This window comes from Mustela nigripes, chromosome 10 (assembly GCF_022355385.1).
Source record: "Mustela nigripes isolate SB6536 chromosome 10, MUSNIG.SB6536, whole genome shotgun sequence".
NCBI lineage: Eukaryota > Metazoa > Chordata > Mammalia > Carnivora > Mustelidae > Mustela > Mustela nigripes.
Window position 1 is genome coordinate 49752721 of NC_081566.1, and position 14730 is coordinate 49767450.

Here is a 14730-nt window from a genome sequence, read left to right on the forward strand (position 1 = left end):
TTTTTAATTAAACAAAAAATATTCTAAACCCATGAGAACAATTTGTTGCTAATATATGCATTATATACTGTACATTGTATGGATAATATATAATTATAAATATCTTAATTTACCTTTTTAAATAAAACCAAGGCATTACAAGTTATAAATTATTTCTAATGCAGTTGTTCTTCCTTCCCTTATACAATTAGCATAAATTGCACTTTTTCATTACATAGCCACAGTATACTATTATGTGTGTCTTCAGAAATTATGTCTATATTTTACATCTATTTACTGTACATTGTATGTAGTATATTTATTTCATCTCATTTGTATCATACACTTCTGCAGGCTGATTACAGATCTTCCTCTTCCTCCAGTACTTTCTCTCCCTCTCTTGGATACTATGGCTAGAAATCAATGGATTTAATGTTGAAGCCTAACTTCTCAAAAAAAGTTGATCATATTTTCAAATACCATACTGAATCTGAAGAATGATGTTTGACTATCAGATTCAGATATAAGAAGGAACGAAGGTAGAAAGCAATGAAATATGGGATATCATAATACTGATTTTCAAATTTCTCTGCCATAATATTTTTGCATGAATGACTGTATTTCTGTAGAAACACTTGCTCCACTAATCTCTCAAATTCTCTCATTCTTTGTAAGGTATTTGACTCTGCTTTGTAATATCATCAAGCTTTTGTGGATATTGAGTTATCATACAAAAGACAAATTTAGAGAAAATGCTGCAATGGATCTTTCACACTTAAGGTCGGGGTAACTAGACTTCCACATAATTATAAATGATATTATCTACCTGCCAGTGCTCATCTGTTCTTTACACTTCTCTGTCTTGGTTTCTACTTTTACTTCCACTTCAATATTCTTTTTTATTTCATTTTTTAAATGCTTACCCCTTCCTTAATGCCAAATGTTCTTCCTTCTTTGTTTCATATCACCTTGTAGGCAAGAATTCATAAGAGCTCAACTAATCACTTAAAATTCATTGATGGTATGATTTAGCTTGATATAAATAAAATTATTGCAAACCTACAGTATTTCATCTAAAACAAAACAACCTTTCATTCTTCTGTAAGGCAGTACCACATGCTCCATGTTGTACATGCTCCATGTAGTTCAGTAAACTAGGGGCACCTGAGTGGCTCAGTTGGTTAAATATCTGACTTGGGCTTAGGTTATGATCTCAGGATCCTGGGGTTGAGCCCCTTCTCAGGCTCTCTGCTCAGTGGGGAGTCTGCTTCTCTCTCTCAATCTCTCACCCTCTCTCTCAGATAAATAAATTAAATATTTTTTAAAAGAATGTTCATTAAACTATTAATATTAAACTTTTTGCGTATCATCACCATCCAGAAGTACCTTCTGATAAGTAAAGAGAGCATTTTTAGATATTTTATTCCACTTTTTTATCTTTGGGATAATGGGAAACACAAACTATACTTTTGAATCTTCTTTTACTTTCCTAATCTTTATTTTTTTTCACTTTGATTGGGAAACATTCTTTTTACATGTACAACCTTAAGAAATCCCATGAAAAATTTCAGAATCTTTTTTTTTCAGCATTTAGTGGAAGAATATTTCTTTGTTCACGACACAATATATTCAAAGATCTGAAAGTTGGATTATATGCTCTAACATTTCACTGAACTATAATGGCTGTTTCGTGTTTAATATACATTTCCATCATTAAACAAATTTTCATCTAATAGACATTGCTCCGGAAAGCGAGACTACGTTAGTGAGCGATGGAGAGAACAATTCTGCTCTCGTGAACTTTACAGTCTGATGGAAGAGATAGCTAAAAAACAAATATAGACAGAGATGACATAATTTAAACAATAAAATGTGCAACGAGAAAAATAAAGGAGAGTTAAGGGTGAGATAATCGAGGAATGATTTTCTGAAAAGATTTCATCAGAGTAGGGACCTGAACCATTAGCAGGACTAGCCATTTTAATTCACTATATTGATATACTATATGCGCAAAACTCACTTATATTCATCCTGCCATGTAGCCCACAAAACGATTTTGTTAGGTAAATATTATTTTACAATGGAGGAAATGATGCTCAAAGAAATTAAATGTTATTCACAAGACCATGCCCCTATAAAAAGGCAGAGTCAGTATGTGAATGCGAGTTTAACTGATAGTAAGATCTGCAGTTTACACATGGCTGTATTTTCGATGGTCCCATTTTTTCTGTGTCTTTCTTTGATAAATATGTTGATTTCCAAGTTTCTTTCATTCTAAGAGTATAAATTTACACCCAGAAAATGGATCCCCATTTTCCATGCCCACTTCTGGTCAAGAGGTAAATCAACTCTATAAGCATAAGTTTACATCTACAATGAGGTATGTTTTGTAGGTGTGAAATTGACCCCATTGGTGGAAGTTCAATGAAGGAACCCCTGACTCATGATGCTCAGTCCCACCCCAGAAATTTAGGATTCATACCAAGGGAGAGAAAGATAAAAAATAATCTTTACTTGCCTAAAACTGGGTGGCTTTATTTATTTATTTATTTGTGTCATTATTTGTTTTATTTTTTTAAAAGATTTTATTTATTTATTTTTTTAGAAGGAGAGAGAGTGAGTGAGCACACAAGCAAGGGTAGCAGCAGGCAGAGAAGTAGGCTCCCTGCTGAGCAAGGAGTCCAATATGGGACTCAGTCCCAAGACTCTGGGATCATGACCTAAGCTGAAGACAAATGCTTAACCTAGTGAGCCACTCAAGCGTCCCTTCTTTGTTTTCATCATGTGCACTAATAGGGAACACAGCTGTGCTAGAAAAGATGAATGCAGACAACTCAGAAAATTTAGAAATGAAAAACCAAAGAAAACTCACATAGTCTGTGTTTTGGATAGCTCTCCTTGTTTGGTTTACCGTCTTTCCTAAGGCTCAGCTGCATTTCTGTCCTGATATCAAACATCCCTCTGTACTTCAAAAAATACCCTCTTTTCCTTAAGCTAGCTCAAGTTATTTTCTCTTCTATTACTTGAAATCTAAAATGCTGTAGCTAAATGTACTTTTTTTTTTTGTCTTAGTTGGGCAATTAACTCATTTTTATTGTAGAAAGAAACAAATACACCGGTAAAATGATTATTTCACTCAATCCTGCCATGCATAGTTAACTAGTTCCCATTAAGCATGTATCTTTCCAAATTTCTGTGGACACACACACGCATAAGCACTTTTATGAAGATATGAACATACTATGAATATTTTGGTGTCCGTTTAAAAATTTACTTACTTGCTTGTCACTGGACATTTTGTCTCGCTAATATTTATACATTGTAAACTCACCTTAAACAATATCTTTGTACCTTTGTCTCTGGTATAATTATTTCCTTAGGATAAAGTTCTAGAAATGGAATTTCAAGGTCTAAGATGTGATCAGCATTTGTAAGGCATCACCACGTTGTCTTGAGGGTGTATTTGTTGTATCTTTCTTCCAAACAAATTCCTCTGTGTTGCCAATCCCCAGTCTACGGCTTTCAGCACAGGTGAACACAACCAGGACACCACGACTGACACTCTTGCCCAGCCTGTCGGCCTTTAGGGAGTTGAACAGCTGAGGCATGACCTGGAATTCAGATATTTTCTTGTCACCACAGAAAATATGCAATAGCCTCTCCTTGAGGGATATTTTCACCAGAGATCCAGATGGGTGCGGTCCCTTTGCCATATCTGAGAAACTGTTCCGGCTTAAGGGCTATTCTAAACTTCTGGAAAATTCATCTTCTTTGGATTCATGTTTTGCCATGGAATCCCATTCTCCGTCGGGGGCTTTCACTCATGCTCCCCATAATTTCTGATTCATTTTCTATTTTGACAACTTCAGGTGTAAACTCATCTTTGGTTTCTACTACAGTTTCAAATTCTGGGTAAAGGAAGTTGTGGTCTGGAATTGTTCTGCCCCATTAATATGGTTGTGAACAAACCTGCTGATGCTCAAATCTCTAGTCTAGAGCCTAATGCTCCTTACTGAAGTGACGTGCCGTGCGGAATCTGGAGCAGGTTTTCGGGGCCTCAACAGCCACAAGCCCCACAGAAATGAGCACCGGACCTGAGCTGGAGGCACAGAGACTCCCCTGACTCTGGCAGAGGGTGCTCAGCAGATGGCTTCTAGGGATAAAAGTCGTTTTTCCTGAGTAGCTGATCTCTAAAAGACACAGGACAGCGCCCAGCCCCAGAAGAGTTAATGCAGGGGCTACATGTCCTTAATTATAAAATAGTGGGATTAAAAAGGGGTAGTGGCCAGAAATGTACTCTAAGGAAATGTTTCAGGCTGCCTTTTACTTAAAAAAAATCTGTAATAATGAGAAGAAAGGAAGAAGTTGGAATTTGTTGGCAAGTCATATATTTAAACTGTCACATCGGGGAGCCTGCTTCTCCCTGTCCCTCTGCTTCAGCTGTTCCTGCTTGTGTGTGTTCTCTCTCTGTCGAATAAATAAATAAATCTTAAAAAAAAAAAAAAAAGCAAAAGAAAGCTGTCACAGGATATGACCAATAGAATCAAGTATTTTCTCAAGAACCCGGAGAGTCCTTTGCCCAGATTCTCTCTACCAGTTATTTTTACCCAGCATATGCAGTTTAAATAATATGAAATTTAGGCTGTTTACTTGGCAAGAATTTTTGATAATGAAATTTTCGCCTTTTGAATGCAGAATGGGAGGCTGTGAGTGACAAGGCAAGTGGAATACATTTTCACTTAATACAGTGTTTCGCTAGGGAATTCAGTTTACTGATTGGAATGTAAGTGACTAAAAGCTATTTTCCGGATTAATAATTTTAACAAATATTTATCTGATTTCAAGAACCATTTAATGTTTGGGCAAGCTGGCCTGTACCACAGGAGAGCCATTAGGTTAGAGCTTTAAATTGTAGTAGTTCATTGAAGAACACGAACTGAGACATGTGTGAATGAAAAAACAAAAACAAAAACAAAAACAACAGTGTTAGGAGCTAATAAGAGCTGGCAGTGGCAAAATGACCTTAGTGCTCAAATATATGATTACCAGATGCCAAAGGAAATGGTAATGACCTGGCTACAGTACTTTTGAGAACATTAAAAAACAAATCAACAAGCAAGCAAACTAATAATGTCTTTCTTGAAGTCTATAGTGAAATACTAACAGTTAAAATGTGCAGTAGACTTAGGCAGTTTTCTCTTAATTTCATATATTTTCAACAAACCAAATTATTGCTCAAGTTCTGACACATAATGCATTGTAATCCAAGGATTATGGATTTCATTCCAGGGTTTAATGCAATTTTTTCTTTTTCATTTTCCATCTGTAAGAGATATGCTGTACTTTTGTAATATTGTGACTTCATCAAAAGAGAATTAAGTCATTTTTTTCTGTTTTAATGTTTATTAAATAGCTGTAATTAAGTATTACAATGCTGGATTTTTTTTTTTCCCCCAACAAAAGTAAGAGATAAACCAATGACAACATTGTGGGATGTGTTAGTTTTATGATATGTTAAGAAATGAATTTATGTTCCTAATTTTAAAACATTCGAGCCTACATTATTATGCTCATTATGTTCTGATTACATTTTGTCATTTATTAGTATGCTCTGCATGCCTTCTGTGTGATAATCTATTATTATGTTGATTGTTATTATATTTAAACAACTTTTATAAAATGGATCCTGGTGCTTTTTATATTAAAAATATTCATATTCTTAATTACTCAATGCTAAGTTAATTGAGACATTTTACTGTTTCCTATATTAGAATTAAATTAAATTTAGCTTCTATAAGGTGGCTAAAAGATGCCTACCACTTCGTTGCTCGACCTGCTATGCTTTCCTCTTTTGCCAAACCGAATACCAAGCAATGGTGCCCTGAAGAAAGGATGCTACCCAGTCATGTGAAACACTAAATAATTCTATAAACTATAAATACGTGATTTAAAAGTGATCTCTTTCTTCCTAAAAACATAGGTAATTAAGAACATTCAAATGACATTTAGTTGTGGGCATATGTATAGTCTAGCGGATTATGAACTTGGAATTTTTTTTTTTTTTTTTTTTTTTAAAGAACTCAACAGCCTGTCTCATTCCCAAATTGTTATTTCTGGTATCATTGATTCCTGTTAAGTTCCCCTAATGCCAGAGATTCTTTTTTTTACAAATATAAATGGGAGATGATACACAGTAGGATAAGGAATGTAGCCCCCATAGATCTTTAGTATAATTTACTTCTGTTTATTCCATAAACTGCAAACCAAAGCAGAGACAGAACTCTCGGAGAATGGGACTGAAGACAGGTGACTTTTGGTGAGAAGTAGAGAAATGAGAATTTAGATGATAGGACTAGAGACCTGTGAATGCTTGCCTACCTAGAGCTATGTGGTTTCTGGGGCAGGGTGGAAGGCTTCTACCTGGGTCTAAGAGTCCCCTTAGCTATGGGACAAATTTATCCCATTATGTCTCACCAAATATTATGTTGTTCTTTGTTATAATGTCTTATTAAGATACATTTGAGAACAACAAGGATGTTAAGTACCTTTGGTCACAGAGTTTCTAATGAAGGTGAGAAATAAGTTGATAACAATATTTTGAATATCTTTAATTCACCTGAGGCATGATTAAGTTGATTTTTATATAGAAGACTTACCTTTTTTTTTTTTTTTTCCATTTTTTCTTCTCTTTTCTTGTAATGTTCCAGAAACATAAAGCAATGTATTAGGATTACAGAATTCCCTTCAGGAGACTGATTTCAAACTTTGGGTACAAAGTTATTATTTTCAAATACTTCTTTGGTCTTCCTTTCTTTTTTCTCTTGAATCTTTCTTTTAAATTCATGATTCAGGCTTAATTTAAGCCTGAGTTAATTAAAATCTCTGGGCTGGAACTGAATCATGAATCCAAAAGTGTATACACACACACACACACACACACACACACACACACACACACACATATATATATATACCAAAAATAACAAACTGGGGTTATGGCATATCAAGTAACAATACTGGAGAGAGACAAGTAAATATGCAAGTATAATATAAAAATTGTACTTGTGACAAAAATCAAATTAAGATTACACAAAATACTTGAGTTTGATTATACAGCCTGGATTTGGCAGACTGCTAATGTGGAAGACAGATTGCTAATCTTGAAGGAAAAAAAAACATCAGCTGATATTAAAATATATGGAATTGGATAAACCTTAATAATGCATGAGAATATGCCTTACAAGCCTAGGGAATAGTTTCTGCAAAAGTATGAATACCCGAAAATACATTAGTAAACTGGAAAGAAAACTGCTTTTCTGACATTGACAAGAAATGCATTGGTGAGATGGGTGCAAAAGTGTCACAGTGCCTGATAGGCACTGAAGGATAGAAATTTTAATTTTCCTGAGATTTGGAGAAACCAAAGATCTATTTTAAACAAAATTGTATAATGACCGAATCTGCATTTTAGATCAGTCTACTGAACAGACAGACTTTAGATTAGAATGGTGTGTTTTCTAAGGCAAAAAGATAAACTGCCAGGGAAACACTACTCGCAGAGTGATGCAAAGTACTATAATTTTTGCTTAAACATTATGTATAAAAAGCACTCTTAAAGCAAGTGTACCTTTACTCTATATTAACATTAATCCCATTTCCTAAAGAGGCTATTTAAATTCACAGCAATCCCCCCCACCCCGCCAAGCTGGTATGTATGCAAATGCAGCCTAAAGTCTACTAATTGCTAACTTCTACTAATAATTGCTTTTGCTCCTAATACTCATAAATGGCTTCAATATGCTATATATTAATTATCTTGCTTTGGAGAGTAAATTTTATACCAGTGCTTCTGTGCCCCCCCCAAAAAAGCCTCTTTTCAATATCCATAGTACCATTCGAGTTTTACCACAAATATACAATCATGATCTGTTTTAAAAAATGAAAACAGTAAGTTTTCCCTTCTCATTCTAAGGGGAATCTTCTATATCCTGAATCCTTTTCCCTTGTTACAGGTTTCAGAACCATAATGTTAGCCTACAGTAAATTTTGGGGTAAAAGTGTTACCTTTTAAACAGAAAACCAGCTTCTTCAAATAATTGACATTGAACTAGAGGTGACTTAATTGAAAGAAAAAACATCGGCCAGAGAACTTGATGATGTTAGGCAATTCATATTACGAAAAATGTTTTAAAAAAAGAAAGTTTATTTAATATTGAAGAGTAAATTGGGAAATTAACATAATAGGAAACCAATGTGATCATAGAGATCATGAAGATTATAATGTGATCTCATCATTGAGTGAAAAGCGTAGATGAAAAAATAAATGTATTATGGAGGGCATCATATTAAGCCAGGCTTTGAAGCAAAAGTCAGGGGGTTTTAAATTTCAATTTAAAGAAGTTTGGGAATAGGATCCAAGTATATAGAGCAATAGATGTAAAGGTATAAGAGAGGTGTGCCTGGATGGCTCAGTCATTTAAGTACCCAAGTCTTCCTTTTGGCTCAAGTCATGATCTCAAGAGTCATGATCTCAGGGTCATGATTTCGGGGTCATGAGGTTGAGCCCTCTGTCAGGCTCTATGCTCAGCATGGAGTCCAACTGATATTTTCTCTCTCTCTGCCCCTTTCCTACCCTTCCCCTGCCCCTGGCTCTTGGGCTCTTTCTCCCAATATAAATAAAATCTTAAAAAAAAAAATTATTTAAAAAAAGCATGGGGGAGGGGGAAGACTGTGGTGTTTGAGGAACAGGGAACATGTGAAACATCAGGTTCAAGATAGCTAGGAAAGAAGCTTTAATTTTAAAATAATGAATGAGAAATCACTTATAAAACTTCTCTCTTCTTTCTCTCCTGCCATTTCATATCCCAGTTTTCTTTGTTATTATTATTCTATGTTCCCATAGAGATATATAGAAATATAGATATAGATAATATACTATCCATATCTATATGTTATATGTATACTAAACATACCTATACATAGATTTGCAGGTACATGACTATAATGTAAATATATGGTATATTTATTATCATTGTTTTTCCAGTAGAATATAAGCTCACTAAGGACAAGGAATTCTTTGTAGTTTGTTTTACCACTCTATACCCATGAAATAGAAGGATACCTGATAGATAGATAGAGGGTGCCCAATAAATTTTTGATGAATAATTTAACGAGGAAACAAAATGAATGTTTGAATGCAGTCAGGTGCAGTTTTTGGTACATTTAGACAACAGAGAACCAGCTAGTGTATTTTCTCCAAGTGAATCTCTGTGGCAGTTTTTAAATTGTCCCTCCATCAGTTGCATAGAAATTAACATAATTACTAAATCCAGATTATTTTCTTTGAAACTAGTAGCATTCTTTTCCTGTGCTAATGGCCTGTCTTAGCTTTTAAGCATCTCTTATCACTTTCTTTTTTCTGCTAATCTATTTGGTCCTGTGTACTTTCCTTTGTCTGACTCATATGACACTAACATTAAGGTTACAATAGTCCTAAACAATCAACGGTATGAAAAAAATCTAGGGCCGCTAAAACTCGTTGACCTGTCTACTTTGTTTACAGTGTACACTTAGTGCCCAGCTCAGGTAAGAGGATGTGCTCAATGCGTGCATATGAACGAAAGTGTGAACAATGAGCCCCATTATAATATTACTGTGAGCTAAAGAAAAGATTTAATGAAACCTTATAGAAAACCACAGATAAAATGATCACATTTGGCTTTCCTTGGAAGGATATTTTAATTTCTTCATTATAAATATATTATTCAGTATTCAAAATTGTCTAATTTTTAAAGAATTATGTAAAGGTTTGGGTGGGGACATTATTCAGAAAATTTTATTTTAAGATATACTTTCACAAATATCAAGTGATCAAAAATATAAGGTGATAGAGTGCTTATTAAATGAGATGATTAGATGATTTCCAAAGAATTTTTTTTCAACCATACTGGAATAGGTTTTTAGAAGAAAATAAATACTTTCTTTAGAGGCCTCACAGCATAGTTTTATCTTTATAATACTTTATAATACTTATCTTTATAATACTAGAGTTTGGGGTTTTTTTAGTTGTTAGCAGAAATATACCCCTTTTACATTATTACATTTAGAACTACTTTGGAGTTATCTAGAAACTTTGATGTGGACCTCCTTGAAAAATGTGAGATACAGCTCTTTTAAAAAGATGCTGTGGCCATCAAGCATTTATCTCAAGCTACAAAGACCCATTCATTGTTAGGCTAATTATTAGTGTTGAAGAATTGTATTCAAATTCCCCATTAGTGCTTCTTTATGACTTTAAAAAATACTTGTTTAAAACAGCAACCAAAACTCTTAGATGTGATACCATAACACAGGAATAAACACAAAATCTGGATAAAATATTTTTGCCTCTGTTGTTCATATTTCCCTAAGGTGACCTTTATATGTAAAAAAAATAATAATAATACTTTGGGGTGATATCATTTCTAGTTAATGTATCTTTTCCCAAAAGTACTTTAGATTTCAAAATAAGGTATATGAGGGACTTTAATATCACCAGCTTTGTAATATTTAAATATAAGCGGATTTCCTGCTTTCCGAGGAAGATTTGGAGGACAAAACACCCCCTGCCTCCTACTTGGACATTTGCTCTCATTTGGGTTGATCATCCCAGGCCACTCTTATGCCTGATCGTGGTAAGCATTCAGTAAATGTCTTCTTTACTCAGTAACCATTTCAAGGATATATGCAGTTCACAAATATGTATGCATTTCTATTTGTATTTATATACATACACTTAAAATGTCATTGGGAAAAACTGACTTGGTAAGTGTGTCCTGCATACATCATCTCTATTTCCAAATTTCTATGATTATTTTGAGGCATAAAATATACCTGGTCATAACCTGAGGGAAACGCAGACAGTGCCTGCCCCCTCACTATGGGACATTTTTCCCTTAGATGACAGGCAGATCTGTCACAGGACAAGATGATTTATCTCCTCTGATTTCATCCTGTAAAGACGCCCTATACAAGGTGAAGTGATAATTTTCCTCAGAGTTAACATGTCCAATGTCTCATTTTTCATTCCAGTCCTTGTGAAATGACATCGAACACTAAATTGGGAACTAATTTTGGTTGTGAGCTTTGGCTCCCTGCCCACTTCTCTGGAAAAACAAGCAAATTATCTGTACTTTTTAGTTATAGAAGTTATATGATACTTGGAGCTGACTGATTGGTACAAGGATTTTTCTTTTTTCCTTTTAACCTACATTGGAAAAACAAAAGCAAAAAAAAAATGACAGAAAATTTTGCAAATGATATATTTTTTGCCAGAAAATTAATCAAAAAGAAATATGCAAAGTGTACTTGTGGACAAAAATAGGATGACTTTGAAGGACTTATGATGAAGAAGTAAGGTTGGCAGTATATTTGACTATGGCATTAAAATAGTCAATTAATTCAGTATGATTTTTGGGAAAAAAAAGTCACAATTATTTGGGAGTAAAAATTCAACCAGCCAACATGGTATTTTCATTCAGCAAGAAAACTTGTTTGTAAATACTTGTCTAAAGATGGAACACAATTTTGGAATTTACTTTCTGAATGCATTTATTTTAGAACATAAATAGGGTAGTTGATTGCAAAGTGTGTTTGTTTAGGCAAAGGTTTGTGTGATAAACTAAATTTTAGCCTGCATTTAGACTGCAGAATTATATATTTTTTCCTGAATGAATAAAACTGATTATGGGTTATAATTTATTGGGTAAGCGTATTAACAGTGAGATGCTTCGAAACAAGGAAGTTACATGACATGAAAAAGCCATATAAGGATAGAAAAAGAATAGAGAAATTTCGTGTGTGTATATGTGCGTGTGTGTTAAGATTTTATTTATTTATTTGACAGAGAAGGATACAGTGAGAGAGGGAACACGAGCTGGGGGAGTGGGAGAGGGAGAAGCAGGCTTCCTGCTGAGCAGGGCACCCAATGTGGAGCTCAGTCCCAGGACTCTGGGATCATGACCTGAGATGAAGACAGACACTTAATGACTGAACCACCCAGGAACCAGCAGAAATTTTGTGTTTTTTAAAGTATGATTATTTTATAGGATGGACAAGCTAAACGATATGAGTATTAGTGAGATTGAATATAAGTTAAGAAAGTAAGTGGTATCTGAGAATTGGGAAATCATTTCCGTGAGCCCTGGCATTATGAAGGTCATAATCTAAATAATTTAAATAATGTTAAAAGTGAATGTAGAAAAGAATAGAGGAATAGCTAGTGTTTACTGAAAGCTTGCTTTTTCCAGGTACCTGGTGAAATGCTTCATGTGGATTATTTCATTTATTCTTTACAATACCACCACCTGTAAGGATCATTAATTGCATCATTTTATGGTTCATTTTATGGTTGGGGAAAATAAGATATAACAAGGAAAATCAATATTCTTATAATTTCCTACTTAGTAGAATCCAAGCCTGCATTTTTTTTTTTTTTTTGAAATTTAAACAAATACGAAGCAAGCTAAGGTGCATTTTTTTTAACCTAAAGCATCATTTTTTAACTTTAAACTAATAAAAAGCAAAGTAAAATAAGTGCTTACATGCTTCTAGCAGCACAGAAGAGAATGGTGAGGCATCTACCGAGCAATAGGAATAAGAGACATCATGTCAGTTGAGAGTCAAAGAAGGGGTAACATTTCCAACTGCAGTACAGAAAGGGAAAATTACTTCAACAGATAAAAGTTTAGCAGCAAAGGCAAGTAAAGACAAAATGTCCTCTTCATTGTAATTAGCAAGTTTTCTAGACTGTCAGGAGCCTATGGAATTTAAAAAAGACAAGCCTAGAAAAAGTATTAGTCACATCTTTGACTTAAAATTTTATGCCCAGGGGCACCTGGGTGGCTCAGTGAGTTAAAGCCTCTGTCTTCGGCTCAGGTCATGATCTTAGGGTCCTGGGATCGAGCCCCGCATCGGGCTCTCTACTCAGCAGGGAGCCTGCCTCCCCCTCTTCTCTGCCTGCCTCTTTGCCTACTTGTGATCTATCAAATAAATAAATAAATAAAATCTTTAAAAAGAAATTCCATGCCCAAACTATGCTATAAAAATAAAAAGAACGCTGGGCAAGTATTCCTGTTTGTTTCAGAGATGGCATTCCAAAATAGTGGGAAAACAAGCAATTATTTTTTTCAAATTTCTGGAAAATTGGTTATTGACAGAAAATAATTAATTCATATGTTTACCTTACATCATTTAATTAAGTTAAATGTGAATAAAAGAGTTAGATATGATTGGTCTAGAGTTCTTCAATCTATTGACCTTTCTTTCCTGTTTGTTTTTTCCCCCCTTCCTTAAGAAGATGATTGGAGTAGGCTGAATATTGGCCCCAAAAGATATCCAGGTCCTAATTCCTGGAACTGCTGGGGCCCAGCCCTGGCAGGTCCAGGTGTCCCTCAAGGAGGAGTGGTGTCGGCGAGATGAACAGCAGAGCCACACAGCAAGTTCTGGGCAGTAGTCAGGCATCTCCATTGGATTATCGAGTTTCTTATAAAGGCATTTTAATAGGGGCAGGGGGTTCACATTCATGCAAAGGACATTAAAGAACTCAGCACTCATCAAATAATTTCTCTTTGTTTAGCACGTATTATTTTAGTTAAGCTATAAGGGTACAGACTGGCGCCAGGAATGGGGGACAGGGTCTTGCTTCTTGAGTAATCATGTTCCTCAGAAAGCCATGGGATGTAGCACAAATATGTGCTGTTTTGTAACTTGTTCTGGGGTCTTCAGGAAAAGAAGATATAGGTTAATGGAAAACGAGAAGCTATTGGGATGAACTAGATAATAAAGAACTGTAGGAAGAAAAGGTATAGGTTAATGGAAAACGAGGAACTTTAGGGATAATCTAGATAATAAAGAACTGTAGGAAAACAAGAGATAAGTTAATGGAAAACCAGAAGCTATCTGAAGACACTAAGTATATGGGAGAGCAGTAGGAATGAGAAGGCGTTACCTTTGCAGGAGGCAGGGTGTATTTTAACAGCTCGGCTTGTGAAAGCCATGGACAAACATCAACCTAGGGAGGAAACCGTCTATTGTGGGACATATTTAAAGTTCTCTATAGTCCTAGGTACAGAATAATTTACCTCCTTGGGGTTGCTCCGGCCCACAAGCCTGAGAAATGTTCGCAGCAGATTAGCAAGGGACTCTTTGTTTAAGAGAGATACGGGATCAGAGGAAAAGGCAAGAGAGTAACAGACCATGCTTATCTGCGGGGCTATCTGTCTTCCTGGTAGTTGCCTGCAGGGTGATCCCGCCCTCCGCAGGGTTCGTCCTGCATTAGTTCAAACCTTAACCTAGTGAGGCAATACCCTCGATCAGGTCCCATGGCTCCCAACATGGAACCTATGAGTGTGATCTTCTGTAGTGTTAGGACATTGTGGATGTGATTAACTGAAGGGTCTCGATATGGTTGGACCATTGGGATGATCAGGGTGTGCCCTATGTAATCACAAGTGTCCTTATAAAATGGTTATAGAGGGAATTTTGGAGGGAAATGAGAAAGAAGTCCACGTAACCATGGAAGCAGGGGAGAAAAGGTCATACCATATGTGGCCATGAGCCAAGAAACAAGAACAACAACCAGAAGCTGAAAAAGGCAAACAACTGGGTTCTTTCCTAGAGCCTCCAGAGAGAGTGTGATGAAACCTATCATGGAGTGTGGTGAAACCTATCATGGACTTCCAGCCTTAAAACCATAAAATAATAAATCTATAT

At 35.3% G+C, this 14730-nt stretch overlaps 1 pseudogene; it reads right to left on the reverse strand.

The window, feature by feature from the left end:
* Window positions 1-3389: 3389 nt before the first annotated feature.
* Window positions 3390-14434, reverse strand: LOC132026002 (programmed cell death protein 2-like; annotated as a pseudogene).
* Window positions 14435-14730: the final 296 nt, after the last annotated feature.